The sequence below is a fragment of the Pongo pygmaeus genome, chromosome 1, assembly GCF_028885625.2.
Source record: "Pongo pygmaeus isolate AG05252 chromosome 1, NHGRI_mPonPyg2-v2.0_pri, whole genome shotgun sequence".
Taxonomy (NCBI): Eukaryota; Metazoa; Chordata; class Mammalia; order Primates; family Hominidae; genus Pongo; species Pongo pygmaeus.
The window spans coordinates 198,757,420-198,776,516 of NC_072373.2; the positions used below are offsets into that span (position 1 = coordinate 198,757,420).

The following is a 19,097-nucleotide window of genomic DNA, read 5'->3' on the forward strand; positions in this document are numbered from 1 at the left end:
GTTGCCCAGGTTGGAGTGCAGTGGTGTGATCTCAGCTCACTGCAACCTTAACTTCAGGTGATTATCATGCCTCAGCCACCCAAGTAGCTGGGATTACAGGCATGCGCCACCACGCCTGGCTAATTTTTGTATTTTTAGGAGAGACCAAGTTTTGCCATGTTGGCCAGGCTTGTCTTGAACTCCTGACCTCAAGTGATCCACCCACTTTGGCCACCCAAAGTGTTGGGATTACAGGCATGAGCCACCATGCCCGGCAAATAATGGAATTAATTCTGAAGGAAGTTTAGATGGGGTGGGAATTCTGGAAGGCAAATGTTTGAGCAGGGCCTGGAAGAAAGAATACAATTTTGCTAGGGACTGGGGTAAAGGATAGAAGGTCTATTTTGTCAGAGGAAAGAACAGAAAGAGGGGCACAAACTGGTGAGAATCTGTGAGATGCTTGAGGAATAGCAAAGTTATCAGATTGGAGTGATTCTTGTAGGAGAGAAGAAAGCAATTGTTTAGACCCTGAGATGCCTTCTAACCTAAATACCATTGTGTTTTTTTTTTCCTAGAAATTGAATTATTCACAATGGAACTGTTTCAAAAATCACTAAAAGGAGAAAGCAGTCCAAAAGTGAAAACGCTGTTGTCTTAGTGTATAAAGTTTCACTTCCCAGCACTTTGGGAGGCCAAGGCAGGCATATCACCTGAGGTCAGGAGTTCGAGACCAGCCTGAACAACATGGTGAAACCTCGTCTCTACGAAAAATACAAAAATTAGTAGGGCATGGTGGCGTGCACCTGTAATCCCAGCTACTAGGGAGGCTGGGGCAGGGGAATCAATTAAGCCCAGGATGTGGAAGTTGCAGTGAGCCAAGATCGCACCACTGCACTCCAGCCTGGGCGACAGAGCGAGACTTTGTCTCAAAGAAAAAAGAAGTTTCACTGTAAAACAAGATGATCTTTTAGAAGTAACATAACACTGGAGAACTTACACATCAGAATGAGAGGTGCCTGAATTTCTCTTTGCAAATTCCCTTTAGAGCCTAAAGTTTATTCTTCAGAATATTGACACAGGTGACAAATTTTATTTATTTTTTATTTTTGAGACAAGGTCTCACTCTGTTGCCCAGGCTGGAGTACAGTGGCACAATCATGGCTCACAGCCTCAAACTCCTGAGCTCAAGCAATCCTCCTGCTTCAGCCTCCCCAGTAGCTGGGACAACAGGCATGTACCATCATGCCCAGTTAATTTAAATTTGTTTCTTTTGTAGAGATGGGGTTTCACTGCTGTGACCAGGCTGTTCTTCAACTCTTGGGCTCAAGCGACCCTCTGCCTCAGCCTCCCAAAGTGCTGGGATTACAGATATGAGCCACCATGCCCAGCTGTGAATCTGATTTTCTTCTGTAGCTTTTTTCTTCATGCCATCTTGTCTAAGAGCTTGTGTAACTTTTGAAGTGATCCAGAAGTCAGTTCTAAAAGATGAGGCCCCAAAATACCTTTGAGCAATATGGCACTGTCAGAGCAAGGATAGACACACCTGCCCAAGGTGACTACTTCAAAGGCAGCATTTGCTCCATTCATGAGGCATGCATGCATTCATTCATTCAATGAATATTTATTACATACCTACCGAATAGATGCCAGCCATTGTACTGGATGTGGGGTAAGCGGTAAACAGGATAGACAGGGTTCCTGCTTTTGTGCTGCTTTCTACATAGGGGAGACAGATAAACACCAAGTAAACAGGGTAGAAATAAGTTCTAGAAAGATGATAAAATGGCCGGGCGTGGTGGCCCATGCCTGTAATCCCAGCACTCTGGGAGACCAAGGTGGGCAGATCACCCGAGGTCAGGAGTTTGAGACCAGCCTGGCCAACATGGTGAAACCCCGTCTCTACTAAAAATACAAAATTTAGCCGGGAGCGGTGGTGCGCACCTGGTCTCAAAAAAAAAAAAAAAAAAGATAAAACAAGATACTGTGATAGAGTGACTGAGAAGGGATGGGTTGCTACTTTAAGTAGGATGGTCCAGGAAGGTCTCTCTCAGGGGTTCCTGATCGGGAAGAAGAAGCCAGCCATGGCAAGTACTAGGGGAAGAGCTCTCTGGACAAACGGTGCAGTGAGTGCAGCTGCCTTGAGACAGGTACTGGTGGAGTGAATTCTAAGAAAAAAAAGAAAGGCCGTATGGCTGGAGAAGACAGTGAGCACAAGCAGGTAGACGTGAGGTGGGTGAGGTAGGTAGGGTCACAATGCTGCATGGCCATGTAGGCTGTGCTGAGCTTTCTATAGCTGTTGTGTGGAAATTGGGAGAAAAATGAAACCGTGAGGACCAATTAGGAGACCATGAGGACCAATTAGGAGACCATGAGGACCAATTAGGAGACTACTACAGTAAATATGCAACAAATATTTACTTATTGAGCATTTACTATGTGCCAGAACTATGCTAGAGGCTAAGGATATAATGGTGAATAAGATGTGGGTTCCTATCCTCAGGATACTGATGATGGGGGCGCAACACAGATAAGTACATTGGCAATTGCAGATCAGAATGGGTAAAATAATAAGAATAAGGTTAAGTACAAGGTGTTATAGGAGTACAGAGGAGGGTCACCTAACCCAGTCTCAGGTTAAGGATTGCTTCCTGGAGGAGGTGTCATCTAGGCTGAACTTAAAGGACCTCAGGAGTTAGCCAGGTAAAGGGCTGGAGAAGCGCATCCCAGGCACATGAGAGGGTATAGAGCAGAGAGAGAACTTGGTTATTTGAGGACCTACCTGTAGTTCAGCCTGGCTGGATCTTAGAGGTTTATATCCTGTTAAAAAAGAGATCGGTCTAAGTTTATTTTATTCTTTTTTTTTTTTTTTTGAGACAGAGTTTTGCTCTTGTCACCCAGGCTGGAGAGCAACGGTGTAATCTCGGCTCCCTGTAACCTCCTCCGCCTCCTGAGTTCAAGTGATTCTCCTGCCTCAGCCTCCCAGATAACTGGGATTACAGACACCCACCACCACGCCTAGCTAATTTTTGTATTTTTAGTAGAGACAGGGTGTTGCCATGTTGGCCAGGCTGGTCTCGAACTCCTGATCTCAGGTGATCTGCCTGCCTTGGCCTCCCAAAGTGCTGGGATTACATGCGTGAGCCACTGCACCTGGCCATCCACCATGCCTGGCCTATTTTATTCTTATAAGCCTCTTAAGTTTGCATAGGAAAGGCATTCAAAGGTTTTTCAGCAGCGGAATGGCATGGTTCATGGTTGGGCCTGCCCAACTCTCACCTGCCTTTCTCCCTAATCTCCAGTTAGTCTTAACAATCAACTGCTGAGCTGAAACTTTGAACCTGATACTATACTCGGTATTGATAAAAAAGAGAGCATATTGGTCCTACTGAGTAGCTAGGACTACAGGTGTGCACCACCATGTCCGGCTAATTTTTGTATTTTTAGTAGAGACGGTTTCACGATGTTGGCCAGACTGGTCTCAAACTCCTGACTTCAAATGATCCGCCTGCCTTGGCCTTCCAGAGTGCTGGGATTTCAGGTGTGAGCTACCATGCCCACTTCCTACCTAGGTGAAAAGGAACAAACGAGGGAAAAATCAAGATGTTTTTAGTCTCTGAGTATCGGAAAAGGACTACCCGAAAAACTGCCTGAGACCACCTACATCCTATCATCAGTGAGGCCACAGCCTAGGGGTAGAGTGTAGTAAAGAGACTTGAGGCCTACTTCAAGGTTTTTTTTTTTTTTTTTTTTTTTTGAGATGGAGTCTCACTCTGTCGCCCAGGCTGGAGTGCAGTGGCGCAGTCTCGGCTCACTGCAAGCTCTGCCTCCCAGGTTCATGCCATTCTCCTGCCTCAGCCTCTCAAGTAGCTGGGACTACAGGCGCCTGCCACCAAGCCCAGCTAATTTTTGTATTTTTAGTAGAGATGGGGTTTCACCGTGTTAGCCAGGATGGTCTCCATCTCCTGACCTTGTGATCTGCCCGCCTCAGCCTCTCAAAGTGCTGGGATTATAGGCGTGAGCCATTGCACCCGGCCTACTTTTTTAAAATGAACTTTTGGAAAATCTAATTTTTCAAAGCTTGGGACCAATCAGTTGATTGTGTGACCCAATAAGCTGACTCACTAGGCTTGTCCCTAAACTCTAGGGAGGATGTGTATAAAATGGATACCTTATCAGCATGGTTGGTTTGCATTTCTTGGGACAGTAGTTCACTACCTGTGCCAAGCTCACTAGGGTACTTATGACTCTAAAATACTTTTTTTCTTTTTTTTGAGATGGGGTCTCACTCTATCCCCTAGGCTGGAGTGCAGTGGTACGATCTTGCCTCATGGCAACCTTGATCTCCTAGGCTCAAGTGATCCTCCCAGCTCAGCCCCTCTGAATAGCTGCAACTATAAGCACCTGCCACCATGCCCAGCTAATTTATGTATTTTTTGTAGAGACCAGGTTTTGCCAAGTTGCCCAGGCTGGTCTCAAACTCCTGGGCTCAAGCAATCCTCCCACCTCAGCCTCTTGAAGTGCTGGGTTTATAGGTGTGAGCCACTGCACCCAGCTTGAGATACTTCTTTTGACAGGACAGGCTGATCCTACTTCTGTTCATATTGCATTTACTTACTCGGAACTTGGAATCGCAGGAATAAGAAATAATGATAGCCAACATCTATATGTGTTTGGTTATTTAATTCTCACAACAGTCCTCTGACACTGGTACTGTTATTCCCATTTTACAGCTGAGAAAATAAAAGCACAAGGAGGGGGCTGGGTGCAGTGGCTCACGCCTGTAATCCCAGCACTTTGGGAGGCCGAGGCAGACGGATCACAAGGTCAGGAGATCGAGACCATCCTGGCTTACACGGTGAAACCCCGTCTCTACTAAAAATACAAAAAATTAGCCGGGTGTGTTGGCAGGTGCCTGTATTCCCAGCTACTCCTAGTCCCAGCTACTCAGGAGGCAGGAGAATGGCGTGAACCTGGGAGGCGGAGCTTGCAGTGAGCCAAGATTGCGCCACTGCACACCAGCCTGGGCGACGGAGCCAGACTCCGTCTCAAAAATAATAATAATAATAATAAATAAAAAATAAAAGCACAAGGAGGTTAAGTCACTTGCAAGGTTACTGGGGATTTGAATTCAGGTAGTCTGACTCAAGAGCCCAATTTTTTTCTTTTTTTTTTTTTTTGAGGTGGAGTCCCGCTGTGTTGTTCAGGCTAGAGTGCAGTGGTATGATCTCGGATCACTGCAACCTCTGCCTCCCAGGTTCAAGCAATTCTCCTGCCTCAGCCTACCAAGTAGCTAGGACTATAGGTGTGCACCACCATGTCTGGCTAATTTTTGTATTTTTAGTAGAGACAGGGTTTCACCACATTGGCCAGGCTGGTCTCGAACTCCTGACCTCAAGTGATCCGCCTGCCTTGGCCTCCCAGAGTGCTGGGATTTCAGGTATGAGCTACCGTGCCCAGCTGAGAGCCTAAATGTTTTAAGCATTATATCAGAGGTGTGACTTACTTAGGGATTTAAAGACAAAGATTTAATCATAAACCCCTAAAATTGGCAAATTCTGGCCCCTAGTTCTGTAAAATTTGGTTTACTTATACTGACTTCAATGATTATACAGTGGTTTCAGTGTCCTACAACATAAACTTACAACTCACTAAAACAGAATTTCTTTGTACCATGTGACCTAAGTGAACGAATTTATTCTAAAACTATTTTATTTTAAATATCTATGATAAAATTTAAATTAAGCAATTGTGCTTTCTTTCTGAAAGTTTATCAAGTTTTTTTTTTGTTTTTTTTGTTTTTTTTGTTTTTTTGCGGGAGAAGGGAAATGATCCAACCTTCTGAAAAACAGCCTAAAGGAAACTTAAGTTGGAGTCTTTTCCTCTTGATAAATTTCCCTTTATAAGCAGAGACTTCTGAAATCTTTCATTCGTCTAAGAGCCCAATACCTATAATGCCTAGTAAGTAATAACTATTAGAAATCACAATTGCTAATATTTTTTAAAGAATTTAGTATATGCCTGTCTCTTTGTAAGCCTTTAAGTCTGGGAGAAAGGACAATAGTTATGCCCACTTTACAGAGAAGAAGAAACTGAGGCTCAAAAAGTTTAAATCATCTGCCCAAGTCACATATGTGGTGAACTAAAGCTTGAAATCCAGGGCTGTCTGATTTCAAAGTCCGAGCTCATAGATCCCAAATAATTGTGGAGATTTGCTCTAAGAAACACTTATTTAAATGCATGAGGTTGATTACTATAATGAGGGTGTTTCTCCCAGAATTTTGAACATGAAGTCAGATTCTTTCTTTCATCACAAACTGCTCCTCAGTTTAATCATAGATATTAGATTGAATTATGAAATGGGAAGCATTAGGAGCCATTATCCTTTTTTTATTTTTCTTTTTCATTGGTGGGGGGGAGGCGGGGCAGAGTCTCGCTCTGTCACCCAGGCTGGAGTGCAGTGGCATGAACTTGGCTCACGGCAACCTCCGCCTCCTGGGTTCAAGTGATTCTCATGCCTCACTGGGACTACAGGCATGTGCCACCATGCCTGGCTAATTTTTTGTATTTTTAGTAGAGATGGGGTTTCTCCATGTTGGCTAGGCTGGTCTTGAACTCCTCACCTCAAGTGATCTGCCCACCTTGGCCTCCCAAAATGCACAGGCGATAGCCACTGCACCTGGCCTCATTATCTTTTTTTCTTGACCAACACAAAACCCACTTGACACTTTGTTGATGTGTTACAGAGCACATCACAGTTTATGAATGCCACAGAAATAATTACCACATTGTCATTTGCAATTGTTCTTAATAGCAAATTTAAAACATCTCTGTGAAAAATGCTGGAATAGGCCTAGCGGACAAATTCTCCACTGTGTGGGGTGAGGCCATGAGAGCAGGGATATGAGTGATAATTAGGCATCAATTGCATGGCAAAACCCAAGTATCTGAGGTAGGGGTCTGCCCTGTATAACTTAAAAAGAAAGTTACAAAATAAGAGTGGTTATGGTTTTCTTGGTTTTGTTTTTGGTGATGAAAATATAAAGTATTCTCAAATAACCAGAATATCCCTTGAACACTTTCCTAGAGAGGTGGTAAAGCCACCAGTGAAAATTTCCAATTCAGATGCCACACCTTAAGACCAACTCTGGGTAGTGTAGGAACGGCTTAGGAAGTCACAGCAACCTGAAAGTTGAGGTGATGTCAGCCGGGCATGATGGCTCACACCTGTAATCCCAACACTTAGGGAGGCAAAGGCAGGAAAACAGCTGGAGGCCAGGAATTTGAGAACAGCCTGGGCAACACAGTGAGACCCTGTTTCCACAAAAAGAAAATGAAAAAGAAAGACAAGTTTTGAGGTGATGTCAAAGGATGTGGCATATGCCTTAAACAAATCACCAGTATACAGTGCCGTCTGTATCCAGGGTGGGAGCGGGAGTGATCTTTCTCACATTTCTACTTAATAACTCATCTATTTTTTTCCTTTTTGTCCCTGCAACTCTGGGTTCGGTAGGTTTGGAAGTCCTATTTCCCAAGGGAGGGACGCTTCCTTCAGGGAACACAGACATGACATTGGTTCAGTAATTTGGAAGCTGAGACTTTCCACTGGTCATTTTGGACTCTTCATACTACTGAGCCAATTGCAGATAAGGAGTTTATTATACTATTGGCTAGGGTGATTAATCCTGCATGGAAATTAGGTTGCTGCTACCAACAGGGACAAGAAGACCTATGTTTATTCCCAGTGGATTCACTAGAGTACCTCTTAGTACTCCCATACCTAATAACTATCAATGTAAAACTATAGCAAAGCAATAAAGACAGGACCACTTATGGCTTGAATCCTGTGGAAATGAAGGTTTGGTTCATTCCACTGAGTAAAGAGTTTCCTCTGGTCAACATGTTGGCAAAGGGTGAGGGGAACATGGACTAGAGAGTGGAAGAAGGCAGCTATGAGGACCAACTCAGCCTCACGACCATCTCACTGTGGCAGGGTCTGTAGCTACAGTGGAGACGTGTTTTTTTTTGTTTTTTTTTTGTTTTTTTTTAAGATGGTGTCTTGCTCTTTTGCCCAGGCTGGAGTGCAGTGGTGCAATCTCGGCTCACTGCAACCTCCGCTTCCAGGTTCAAGCAACTCTTCTGCCCCAGCCTCCTGAGTAGCTGGGACTACAGGTGCGCACCACCTTGCCCAGCAAATTTTTATATTTTTAGTAGAGACGGGGTTTCGCCATGTTGGCCAGGCTGGTCTCAAACTCTCGACCTCAGGTGATCCGCCCACCTTGGCCTCCCAAAGGCTAGGATTACAGACGTGAGCCACCACACCCAGCCACATCTTAATTTTTTTCCGGCAATGATTACTTCCTTCCAAGACCATAGCTCCTGTCTGTGGCCCCTCTTCCAGGGCTTGGCGTGTCATTGGGTTCAAGGAAACTGCATTTCCTCCCCTTGCCTTTTTGAGCAAGCACAGTCATGGTGGCTTCCTGCTATTGCTAGCCTCTGGCTGCCTCAACCTCACATTTTGGTTCCCATAACTCTACCCATATCTCTTGAATATTCCCTTCATTAGAGTTTCTTGAATTATCTGAGTTTAGTTCAGTTTCTTGCTAAGACCCTGAATGATAGATCAATCATTTAATGGTGAATTGCAAAATTACTGAAATAAACTTGAGTTTATTATTAAAAATAAATTAATCGTGCTCGGTGTGGTGGCTCATGCCTGTAATCCCAGCACTTTGGGAGGCTGATGGGGATGGATCACCTGAGGTCAGGAGTTTGAGATCAGCCTGGCCAAAATGATGAAACCCCATCTCTACTAAAAATACAAAAATTAGCCAGATGTGGTGGTGTGCACCTGTAGTCCCAGCTACTCGGGAGGCTGAGGCAGAAGAATTGCTTGAACCTGGGAGGCGGAGGTTGCAGTGAGCTGAGATGGCACCACTACACTCCAGCCTGGGTGACAGGGTGAGATTCCATCTCAAAAAAATAAAATAAAATAAAATAATAAAGTCATAAAACAGATTAAGAAGGATTGAGGGAGGCTGAAGTGGGAGGATTGATTTAGCCCAGGAGGTGGAGGCTGCTGAGCCATGATTGTGCCACTGTACTGGAGCCTGGGCAACAGCGTGAGACCCTGTGAACTTTGGGAGATTGAGATGGGAGGATCACTTGAGGCCAGGAGGATCACTTGAAGCCCGGCATGGTGGCATGCCTCTGTAGTCCTGAGGCAAGAGTTCAAGGTTGCAGTGAGCTATGATCATGCCACTGGGTGACAGAGCAAGACCCTCTCTCTAAAAAAATAATTTTTTTTTGAGATGGAGTCTCGTTCTGTTGCCCAGGCTGTAGTGCAGTGGTGCCATCTTGGCTTACTGCAACCTCTGCTTCCCGGGTTCAAGTGATTCTACTGCCTCAGCCTCCTGAGTAGCTGGGACTACAGTTGCACGCCACCACTCCAGGCTAATTTTTGTACTTTTAGGAGAGACGGGGTTTCACTATGTTGGTCAAGCTGGTCTCAATCTCCTGACATCGTGATCTGCCTGCCTCGGCCTCCCAAAGTGCTAGAATTACAGGCGTGAGCCACTGCACCCGGCCAAAAAAATAATTTTTTAATGTAAAAATAAAATAAAATAAAATAAATTTATTGAGCAGTTACTATGTGCAAATTAGGTATTTGGGATATAAAAATTAACGGTAGTTGCTGCCTGTCATACAAGCCAACTGGGATACAGATGTGTACATAAGCTGCACAGTATGGTAAGTACTCTCTAATAGAGTTATTAAGGTGCTATGGAACAGATTTGAAGTTTTCTCATTTATTTCACATATTGGATTTATTTAGTTTCCCCTGACCTCAAAATAGCCAATTTGGGCACATAAAATCTACGATAAACATAATTATTTTTAAAAGATTATTTTCATATTCTATTTTAGTATATTAATTTCCAGCGTAACAGAAAAAAGATTTGGAGGGACACCCACCAAAGTGTTCCCAGTTGTTACCTTTGAGAACTGGGAAGAAGAGAAAAAGCTTTATAATCACTTTACATAGTTCTACATTATTTTAATTTTTTTTCAATTTTTAATTTTAAAAAATTTGGTAAAATCCCCATGCAATTAAATATGTAGTATAAATAAAAGAAAAAAAGGAAATAATGCTTATGGCAGACCTTGGAGGAGAGATTTGGGCCTTAAAGAATGAGTAGGATGGGCTGGACGCGGTGGCTCACGCCTGTAATCCCGGCACTTTGGGAGGCCGAGGCTGGCGGATCACGAGTTCAGGAGACAGAGACCATCCTGGCTAACACGGTGAAACCCCGTCTCTACTAAAAAATATAAAAAATTAGCCGGGCGTGGTGGCGGGCACCTGTAGTCCCAGCTACTCGGGAGGCTGAGGCAGGAGAATGGTGTGAACCCGGGAGGTGGAGCTTGCAGTGAGCCAAGGTCGCGCCACTGCACTCCAACCTGGGCCACAGAGTGAGACTCCGTTTAAAAAAAAACACAAAAAACAAACAAAAAAAAACGAGTAGAAGGGCCAGGTGCCAGGTGTGGTGGCTCATGCCTATAATCCCAGTACTGTGGGAGGCCGAGGTGGGCAGATCATCTGAGGTCAGGAGTTCAAGACCACCCTGGCTAACATGGTGAGACTCCATCTCTACTAAAAATGCAAAATTAGCCGGGTGTGGTGGCGGGTGCCTGTAATCCCAGCTACTCGGGAGGCTGAGGCAGGAGAATTGCTTGAACCCAGGAGGCAGAGGTTGCATGCAGTGAGCTGACATTGTGCCACTGCACTCCAGCCTGGGGGAGACTGTGTCTGAAAAAAAAAAAAAATAGATTTTTTTTGTGAGGCTAAGGCGGGCTGATTGCTTGAGCCCAAGAGTTCTGAGACCAGTCTGGCCAACATGGCGAAACCCCATCTCTACAAAAAATACAAAAATTAGCTGGGCATGGTGGCATGCACCTGGAATCCCAGCTACTTGGGAAGCTGAGGCAGGAGAATCGCTTGAGCTGGGAGGTAGAGGTTGCGGTGAGCCGAGGTCATACCATTGCACTCCAAACCTGGGCGACAGGAGTGAAACCCTGTCTGAAAAAAAAAAAAAAAAGAATGAGTAGGAGGAATACATGAATTAGAGAAAGAGGAGAGGATAAAACATGATTACAGAATATCTTATTCTTTTTTTAGATTGCTGCTGTCATACCTCCTTCACGGCTGCCCCTGTAGTTTGTTGACAGAATTTTTTTTAGGAAACAAATCTGTATTGAGTCCCTGCTCTATGCTAGTGTAATAGATAACAAGGCAGTGCAGGTCATAGTTCCTGCTCTCAAAGCATGCACAGTCCCATGGGGAGTTAAGACATCTCAGAACAGTTAGAGACAGCTCATGGTTAAGTGCCAATGGGTTTGGCCCATGAAAGAGCAGAGAAAGCTGAGTACATTGCCAAGGTTTGAGCCTGGGAGCCTTGGAACACTGGTAGCATTTATAAAAATGGCAAGTTGGAAAAAGCAAGTGGTTTGGGAAGCAGATATACCTATAGTGAAATATCACAGTCTATATAAATTACTATTTGGCTATGCAAATGAGCAAGGCTGCAAAAATAATGTTTAGACTGCAGGGTGCCAGGAACTATAATAATTCCTACCTTTCTAGGTTGTATGCCAAGCATTGCGCCATGTTGTTTGCTTATATTATCATTTAATCTTCACCACTTTATAAGGCCTTTATGACCCCTATATTTTGGATGAGAAAAATGAGACTTGGAGAAGGTGGGTTACAACCAGTGGGAAAGTGACAGATTAGGATTTGAACACAAGTCTGTTCAACTCCAAACCACTGTGCTGTGTCATCCAGGAGGATGTGGGAGAGACCATCTCTGCCTTCAGGTATACGTTGAAGGCACAGGCAGGTGATCCAGCAGGCACTGACCAGTTCCTCAGACAGTCAGCTCTTCACCACCACCACCTCTACACCCCCAACACCATCAAAGGGAACTCAGAGGAAGTGACCACTGTTGACCAAAGTGGTCAGGGAAGGCTTCAGGAAGGAGTTGAGTTTTGAGCCAGGCCTGGAAGGATGGATGAAATTTGAATAGGAGAGGAAATGGAGGGAAGACACTACAAGCAGAGAAGGATACAAATGCAAAGGAGAGGAGATGGACATGGTGGATAAGGGATGAACAGAATGGAGGGTCTGGATTGGGGCCAAATGGAAAGTCAACTTTAGAAAATCTAGGTATGGAAGGCCTTGAATGCTCTTGAATCTACTGTAGGAAGGAAAAAGCCTTAATAGGATTTTGAATAGAGATGAAAGGGTAGTAGAAAAAGAATATCTGATGGTGAGCTTCAAGTGATATTTTTGGGGAGGTTGCGATACTCAGAATGGATGGGAACTGGATGTTTAAACTAGATCAGGCCTGAGTTGATATTGGCAAGAGGGAAAATGGAAAAGAAGGAGATGGATATGAAAAATATTTTGAAGGAAAAAACAGATGGCAATTGACTGGATTCAGAAAGAGAGGAAAGAAAAAAGAGAAGGATCTGGGATTTTATGTCGGGGTGGCCAGGAGAATAATGATACCTTTGAGATCAGGAGGAATGGCAGGTTGAGCTTGGTTTTGGTGACCACATAGTCTTTCTTTTGGGGAGAACAGGTAGAATGTGGGGGCCACAGGACTGGAATAAGCCAGGGAAGCTGAAGATACTGTGAAGAAGGGAGGGGAGAGAGAGAGAGAGAGAGAGAGACAGAGAGAGAGAAGCAAAGATTGGGGTATTGGAGTCAAGAAAACCAAGGGGGAGGAGGTCTCAGAGGTGGCCACCAGGGTCAAATAGTAGAGATGACAAGAAGAATCAGGACAGGAAAGAGACCACTGGCTTTGAAAAAAATCAATATGCTCCTCCTCAGTAAATCACTTTGAGGAGACTGTCATCTCTCTGAAAAAACTACCAAATGAAAAAGGTGAAGGATGCCGGAAAGAGGATGATGATTCGGTACCCACAGCAGCTAATATTTCCTGAGCATCTTCTGCATGCTTGGGCTCTGGTAATAACGGGACTTTATCCTGTTGACAAGGTAGGTGTTATCGATACCTTTCTACAGAGGGAGACTGAAACCTAAAGAAATTAATTAACTCTCCCAAGGCCACATAAGGCAGAAATAATGAAAACAGGATTTCACACCAGGTCTGCATGGTCGTAAAGTCCCCACCATACACCATCTCTCCTCAGTGTCCATACTGCAGTGTGCACTGACGGCTCCATAATAATAATATGGGCGGGGCATGGTGGCTCACACCTGTAATCCCAGCACTTTGGGAGGCCGAGGGGGGCAGATCACGAGGTCAGGAGATCGAGACCATCCTGGCCAACATGGTGAAATCCTGTCTCTACTAAAAATACAAAAATTAGCTGGGTGTGGTGGTGTGTGCCTGTAATTTCAGCTACTCAGGAGGCTGACGCAGGAAAATTGCTTGAACCAAGGAGGCAGAGGTTGCAGTGAGCCGACATCACGCCACTGCACTCCAGCCTGGTGACAGAGCGAGACTCCGTCTCAAAAAAAAAAGCCCGGGCACGGTGGTTCAAGCCTGTAATCCCAGCACTTTGGGAGGCTGAGGGGGGCGGATCACGAGGTCAGGAGATTGAGATCATCCTGGCTAACACGGTGAAACCTCGTCTCTACTAAAAATAAAAATAAAAAAAAAAAAAAAAAAAAAAAAATTAGCCAGGCATGGTGGCGGGCGCCTGTAGTCTCAGCTACTCTGGAGGCTGAGGCAGGAGAATGGTGTGAACCTGGGAGGCAGAGCTTGCAGTGAGCCGAGATTGCGCCACTGCACACCAGCCTGGAAGACAGAGCGAGACTCTGTCTTAAAATAAATAAATAAATAAAATAAAATAAAAAATAAAATAGTAATAATAATATGGACAGTGACCGTTTAGTGAGCACTTCCTGAGCACCATGCTGCACTAGTTTACATATATTAACTTCATTCTCATGGCAGCCCTTTGAGGTGGGCATTATTAATCACATTTTGCAGATGAGGAAATTGAAGCTCAGACAGGTTAAGTGACACCATCGAAGTCACATAGCCAGAAAGTTGTTGCAGTGGGCTATGTATGAAGCTATGGGTTTCTATTGCCTCCTCAGAACTTTTTTTTTTTTTTTAGAATGAAATTCTTGCTTGCTCCAGGCTGGAGTGCAGTGGTGTGATCATAGCTCACTGCAGCCTTGACCTCCTCGGCTCAAGCTATCCTCTCACCTCGGCCCCCAAGTAGCTGGGACCACAGGCGTGTGCCACCACACCTGTCTAATTTTTTTTTTTTTTTTTTTTTTGTAGAGATAGGGTCTTGCTTTGTTACCCAGGCTGGTCTCAAACTCCTGTGCTAAAGCGACTCCCCCGCCTTAGCCTGCCAAAGTGCTGGGATTACAGGTGTGAGCCACTGCGCCTGGCCCTCCCCAGAATTTCTTACAGGAAATTTCTACTCGGGATCCAGTAGGTGACCAGCTAGTGCTCTGAAGCTCTGTATGCCATTAATTGCTTAACGTCAGTATCACATGCGCTCTGGGTGATTCTCGGTGGCTCCAATGCTGAATGTGTGGTGGTTGACTCTACCTCATCAGTATCACTCAAGACTGCTCTATCGAGTTACAATGCTTCCTCTTTGTCAGGGTTCTGGCTTCCCCCAGGGCTTGAGGACAGTATGTGGCTTTTGAACTTGCTTTTCATCAGGGATGGAGAAAGCATGCGAGTTCACCCACTGCCTCAATTGTTAGAAGTGTCTGGGCAGAATCAGGCACATGTGGCTGGCTGATGTCTCTCCCTGGTAGTTCCAGGGGCCAGCCTTGCCTTCCTGTCTGAACTCGGCAGGGACAGGCTGGCTGGGTTGACAGAGGCATCTGCCTGGCAGTCGGGGGCCTGTGAGAATAGCTCTAGTTCTCACTCAGCAGCCTGAGTTGTGGCCTGGGCAAGACCTAGTGAAGGCACACGTTAGTCACAGCAGCCTGGGTGGGGAGGGGGCAGGCATGGGGAGTTCCCTGTGGAGTTCTAGGCAGAAGTAAGAGAAGAGCTCAGCTAACACTGTGTGACTGTTAGGGCAGAGTGAGGAGGGGCGTTAGGCCAAGTGCCTCTCTTCCCCTTGGTCGTTAGTTGAGAGCCTCAGGGAAAACGCCAGCCTTCCTGATCTGATCTAATTTCCAGCCCCCCTGCTGTATGACAGAATGATTCTATCTGCACATGGTCAGCAGCAGATTTTCCTCAAGGTGAAAGCAATTAGGGCTTCATTCCCTCCTCCCCCAACTGCTAGAAATAAAAGGAAGATGGAAGAGAAGCTTCTGCCAAGGTCAGCCAGAATGCTCAGGCCTGTTCCTGTAATTGGCTCTGCCACCTGCTCACACCTCTCACAAGTTGTTGTGGTCTCAGGCATTTTGGTGTCCCCCAGGGCTGAGGCAGTGAAGACAGCAGGAGCTACTGCTTTTACACTCTCTCCAGGACAAGAAAGAGGGCATCTTCACCCTGCCCTGGGTAGGGAATGTGCAGGAACAGTGTGAGCCAGGCCTGGGCGGCACACACAGATGGAGCTGAGCTGTTCTCTCCCTTCTCTGGAAGAATCAAAACCCAGGCAAGAGAAAAGTCATTGGAAGGTGGGAGAACTCATTCATTTGGTCAACTGCTAAGCCAAGCACTTTGCTAGGCATTCCTGGTCCCTGTAGTCTTAGAGCCAAGGGGAACAGAGTGGGTGTAGGAGGTGGAGGGGTGGGGAAGTCAACGGGCAGGCGATTCCAAAGGTACTGAATGTCACAAAGGAGAACAGCAGAATACCACGGGAACCTGACCTACAATAGAAGATTAGGTTCTTGGCTTTTTTTTTTTCCTTAATTTTTAAATGTATTGTCATAGAGATGAGGTTTCACTGTGTTGCCCAGGCTGGTCTTGAACTCCTGGGCTCAAGCAATCCTCTCTTCTTGGCTTCCCAAAGTACTGAGATTACAGGTGTGAGTGACCAACCACATCCACCCTTTTTGTTTGTTTGTTTGTTTTAGAGAAAGGGTCTTGCTTTGTTGTCCAGGCTGAAGTGCAGTAGCATGAACAGGGCTCACTGCAGCTTTAACCTCCTGGGCTGTAAGTGATCCTCCTGCCTCATCCTCTAGAGTAGTTGGGACTACAGACATGCTCCACCATGCCTGGCTAATTTTTAAATATTTCAGAGAGACAGGGGTCTCACCATATTGCCCAGGCTGGTCTTGGCCTCAAGCAATCCTCCTGCCTTGCCTCCCAAAGTGCTGGAATTTCAGGCGTGAGCCACTGCACCAAGCCTACCCCATTTTTAAGAGTCTCAGGCTGGGTAAGGTGGCTCATGCCTGTAATCCCAGCACTTTGCAGTGTAGTGGCTAGTATCTACAAAAAAAAGTTTTTAAAAAATGAGCTGGGCTTGGTGTGGTACACCCGTGTTTCCAGCTACTTGGGAGGCTGAGGCAGGAGGATCACTTACAGCCCAGGAGGTTGAGGCTGCAGTGAGCTGTGTTGGTGCCACTGCACTCCAGCCTGGGTAACAGAGCAAGATCCTGTCTCAAAAACAGATAAATACAATAAACAAATAGAGATAAAATCTCATGGTAAAATATTTAAAAATAAAGGATAAAAATTGAAAACAGAAGCTCCAAATTACTCCCCACCATCCTCCCTGGTGGTAACAGCTGTTAACAGAGTGTTATGTACTTTTCTGGGGGACTTTCCAAATGTATCCAAGTGTAAGTACATATACAGGGCCCTCCTCTTTAAAAACAGGGTTGTTACTACGCTCCTATCCAGCTGGTGACTTCCCCTGCCTCCACTTCACAATACAGCCAGGGCATTTTTTCCATGTTAGTAGAGAGAGCTTCACCCCATTCTTTTTGGTGGCTGTGTGGTATGAGGAAGTGATTTTTGAAGGGTAAAACCTGAAGAATAAGTAAGATTAGTAAGGCAAAGGGATGGTTCTCTAAAGCACTGAGCCTGGGAAAACAAAAGCAACATAGATCTCTCTAACTGTATCTCCTAATGTCTCCCTTCCTTCTGCATTTAGGCACCCCTGCTCCCTCTGCTGCCACATTTTTCTCTAATTTGCAAAACAGTTCAGCTGTCTTTGTCTTGCCCTCGCCCTGGAGAGCTTCATTCTTCATGCCAAAGCAACTTATAAAGTATTTTCCCAAACAAAAAACCCTCTACCCAGAGAAAAATTATGCCACTCCCCTAATAGACAAAAGTAGCTGCAGGCAGTTGTGGTTTAAAATAGCAATTAAGAAAAAAAAAGTCTGTTACACCATAAAGCACCTGGCAGTTCATAAATGGTGGTTATTTGTTACTAATATTATTTTACATGTGTTGATGGATGGGTTGGCTGCTGCAAGTTCCTGTCCTTCATCCTGGGGTACCCACCTCTTGCTTGGCCGCTTTTCAAGTGTAGGGATGGTTGTCTTACTTGTGTTTGTACCTCTAGCTCTCAGCACAAGGCCTAGCATAGAGCAGACACTCAGGAAGTGAGTGTCGAGTTGAACACTGAAGGGCTGGGTGTGCTGTTCCAAGCAGATACTGAGTCACAGACATTGTGGGCCTGCTGTGATCTGAGCCCCAGTATAGACGCTTTGGAACAGTAGAGAAAACAATCAAAAGAGAGGCTCTTGCCCTGGGGAACTTCATCAAGATGGGCCTCATGAAACTGTCACATCATATCACAAATTGTAAAGTATCCACAGTCCCTGGATCAGTGCTAACTTTGGTAATTTTGGCTTTGGGAAGAGGGGATAAACTTTCCTTCACCCCCACCTTTATGTATAAAATAGATATGGTAATGTGCACAAACCTTAAATGAGCAACTAGATGAATACTTTCTGATTTTTTTTTTTTTTTGAGACGAAGTCTCGCTCTTGTTGCCCAAGCTAGAGTGCAGTGGCACAATCTCGGCTCACTGCAACCTCCACCTCCCAGGTTCAAGCGATTCTCCTGCCTCAGCCTCCCAAGTAGCTGGGATTACAGGCATCTGCCACCAAGCCCAGCTATTTTTTGTATTTTTAGTAGAGACGGGATTTCACCATGTTGGCCAGGCTGGTCTCAAACTCCTGACCTCAGGCTATCTGCCTGCCTTGGCCTCTCAAAGTACTGGGATTATAGGCCTGATCCACCATGCCTGGCCTACTTTCTGATTTTTTAAATTAAAATTTTTTTTTTTTTTTTTTTAGTTTTTAGAGACAGGGTCTTGCTATGTTGCCCAGGCTGGAGTATAGTGGCTATTCACAGGTGCAATCATAGCTCACTGCAGCCTCAAACTCCTTGGGTCAAGCAATCCTCTTTCCTCAGCTTCCTGAGTAGCTGGGACTACAGGCACATACCACCACACCCAGCTTGAAGTTTTACACATGTATACACCTGTATAACCATCAACCAGATCAGAATACGGATTATTTCCAGGACCCCAGAAGGTTTTCTTGGCCCCCTTTCAGACATACCCCCTGTCACAATAGAAACGATTATTTCTGACCTCTATTACCATCAGCTAACTATACCTGTTTTTGAGATTTTTCTAAATGGAATTGCATGGTGTACATTATTTTTGTTCTGGCTTCTTTCACTCAATATTATAGCTATAAAATTCATCCATGTTAGTACTTAGTACTTAGTTTTTTGTGTATGTGGTGTAGTATTCTATCAAATGAACATATAACAATGGAGACATTTGGGTTGTTTCTAGCTTTTGGCTATTCTGAATAATGCTGTTACAAACATTCTTTTACATTTGTCTTTTTGGTAGACTCAACCATTTATTTTTCTTGGCTATATATATTTGAGTGGAACTGCTAGGTCAGAAGGGATACGTATGTTTAGTTTTAGTAAATACCGCCAGTTTTCCAAAGTGGTTGTACCAGTTTACACTCCTTTCAATGGTGTATGAGAATTCCAGTTATTAATATTGTCAGTCCTTTTAATTTCAAATTTCAGCCATTCTGATAGGTGCGTAGTGGTATCTCACTGTTTTAATGTATCTACCCACATAGTAATAAGTAATAATATTTTTTGTTTTGAGACAGGGTCTCATTCTGTTGCCGAGGCTGGGGTGCAGTGGCATGATCATGGCTCATTGTAGCCTCAACCTCCCAGGCTCAA

The 19,097-nt window shown here is 44.9% G+C and overlaps 1 protein-coding gene across 1 annotated transcript in view; it reads right to left on the minus strand.

Annotated features, from left to right (window-relative positions):
* Positions 1-1,420: 1,420 nt before the first annotated feature.
* LOC129006597 (uncharacterized) overlaps positions 1,421-19,097 on the minus strand; it is a 71,784-nt gene continuing 54,107 nt past the window's right edge. The window contains exons 3-5 of the mRNA XM_054436481.2: positions 2,759-2,796; positions 1,612-1,695; positions 1,421-1,457 (exon numbers count right to left, since the gene is read on the minus strand). The gene's annotated coding sequence lies outside the window, so the exon portion shown is untranslated. The remainder of the gene's footprint in view (positions 1,458-1,611; positions 1,696-2,758; positions 2,797-19,097) is intronic.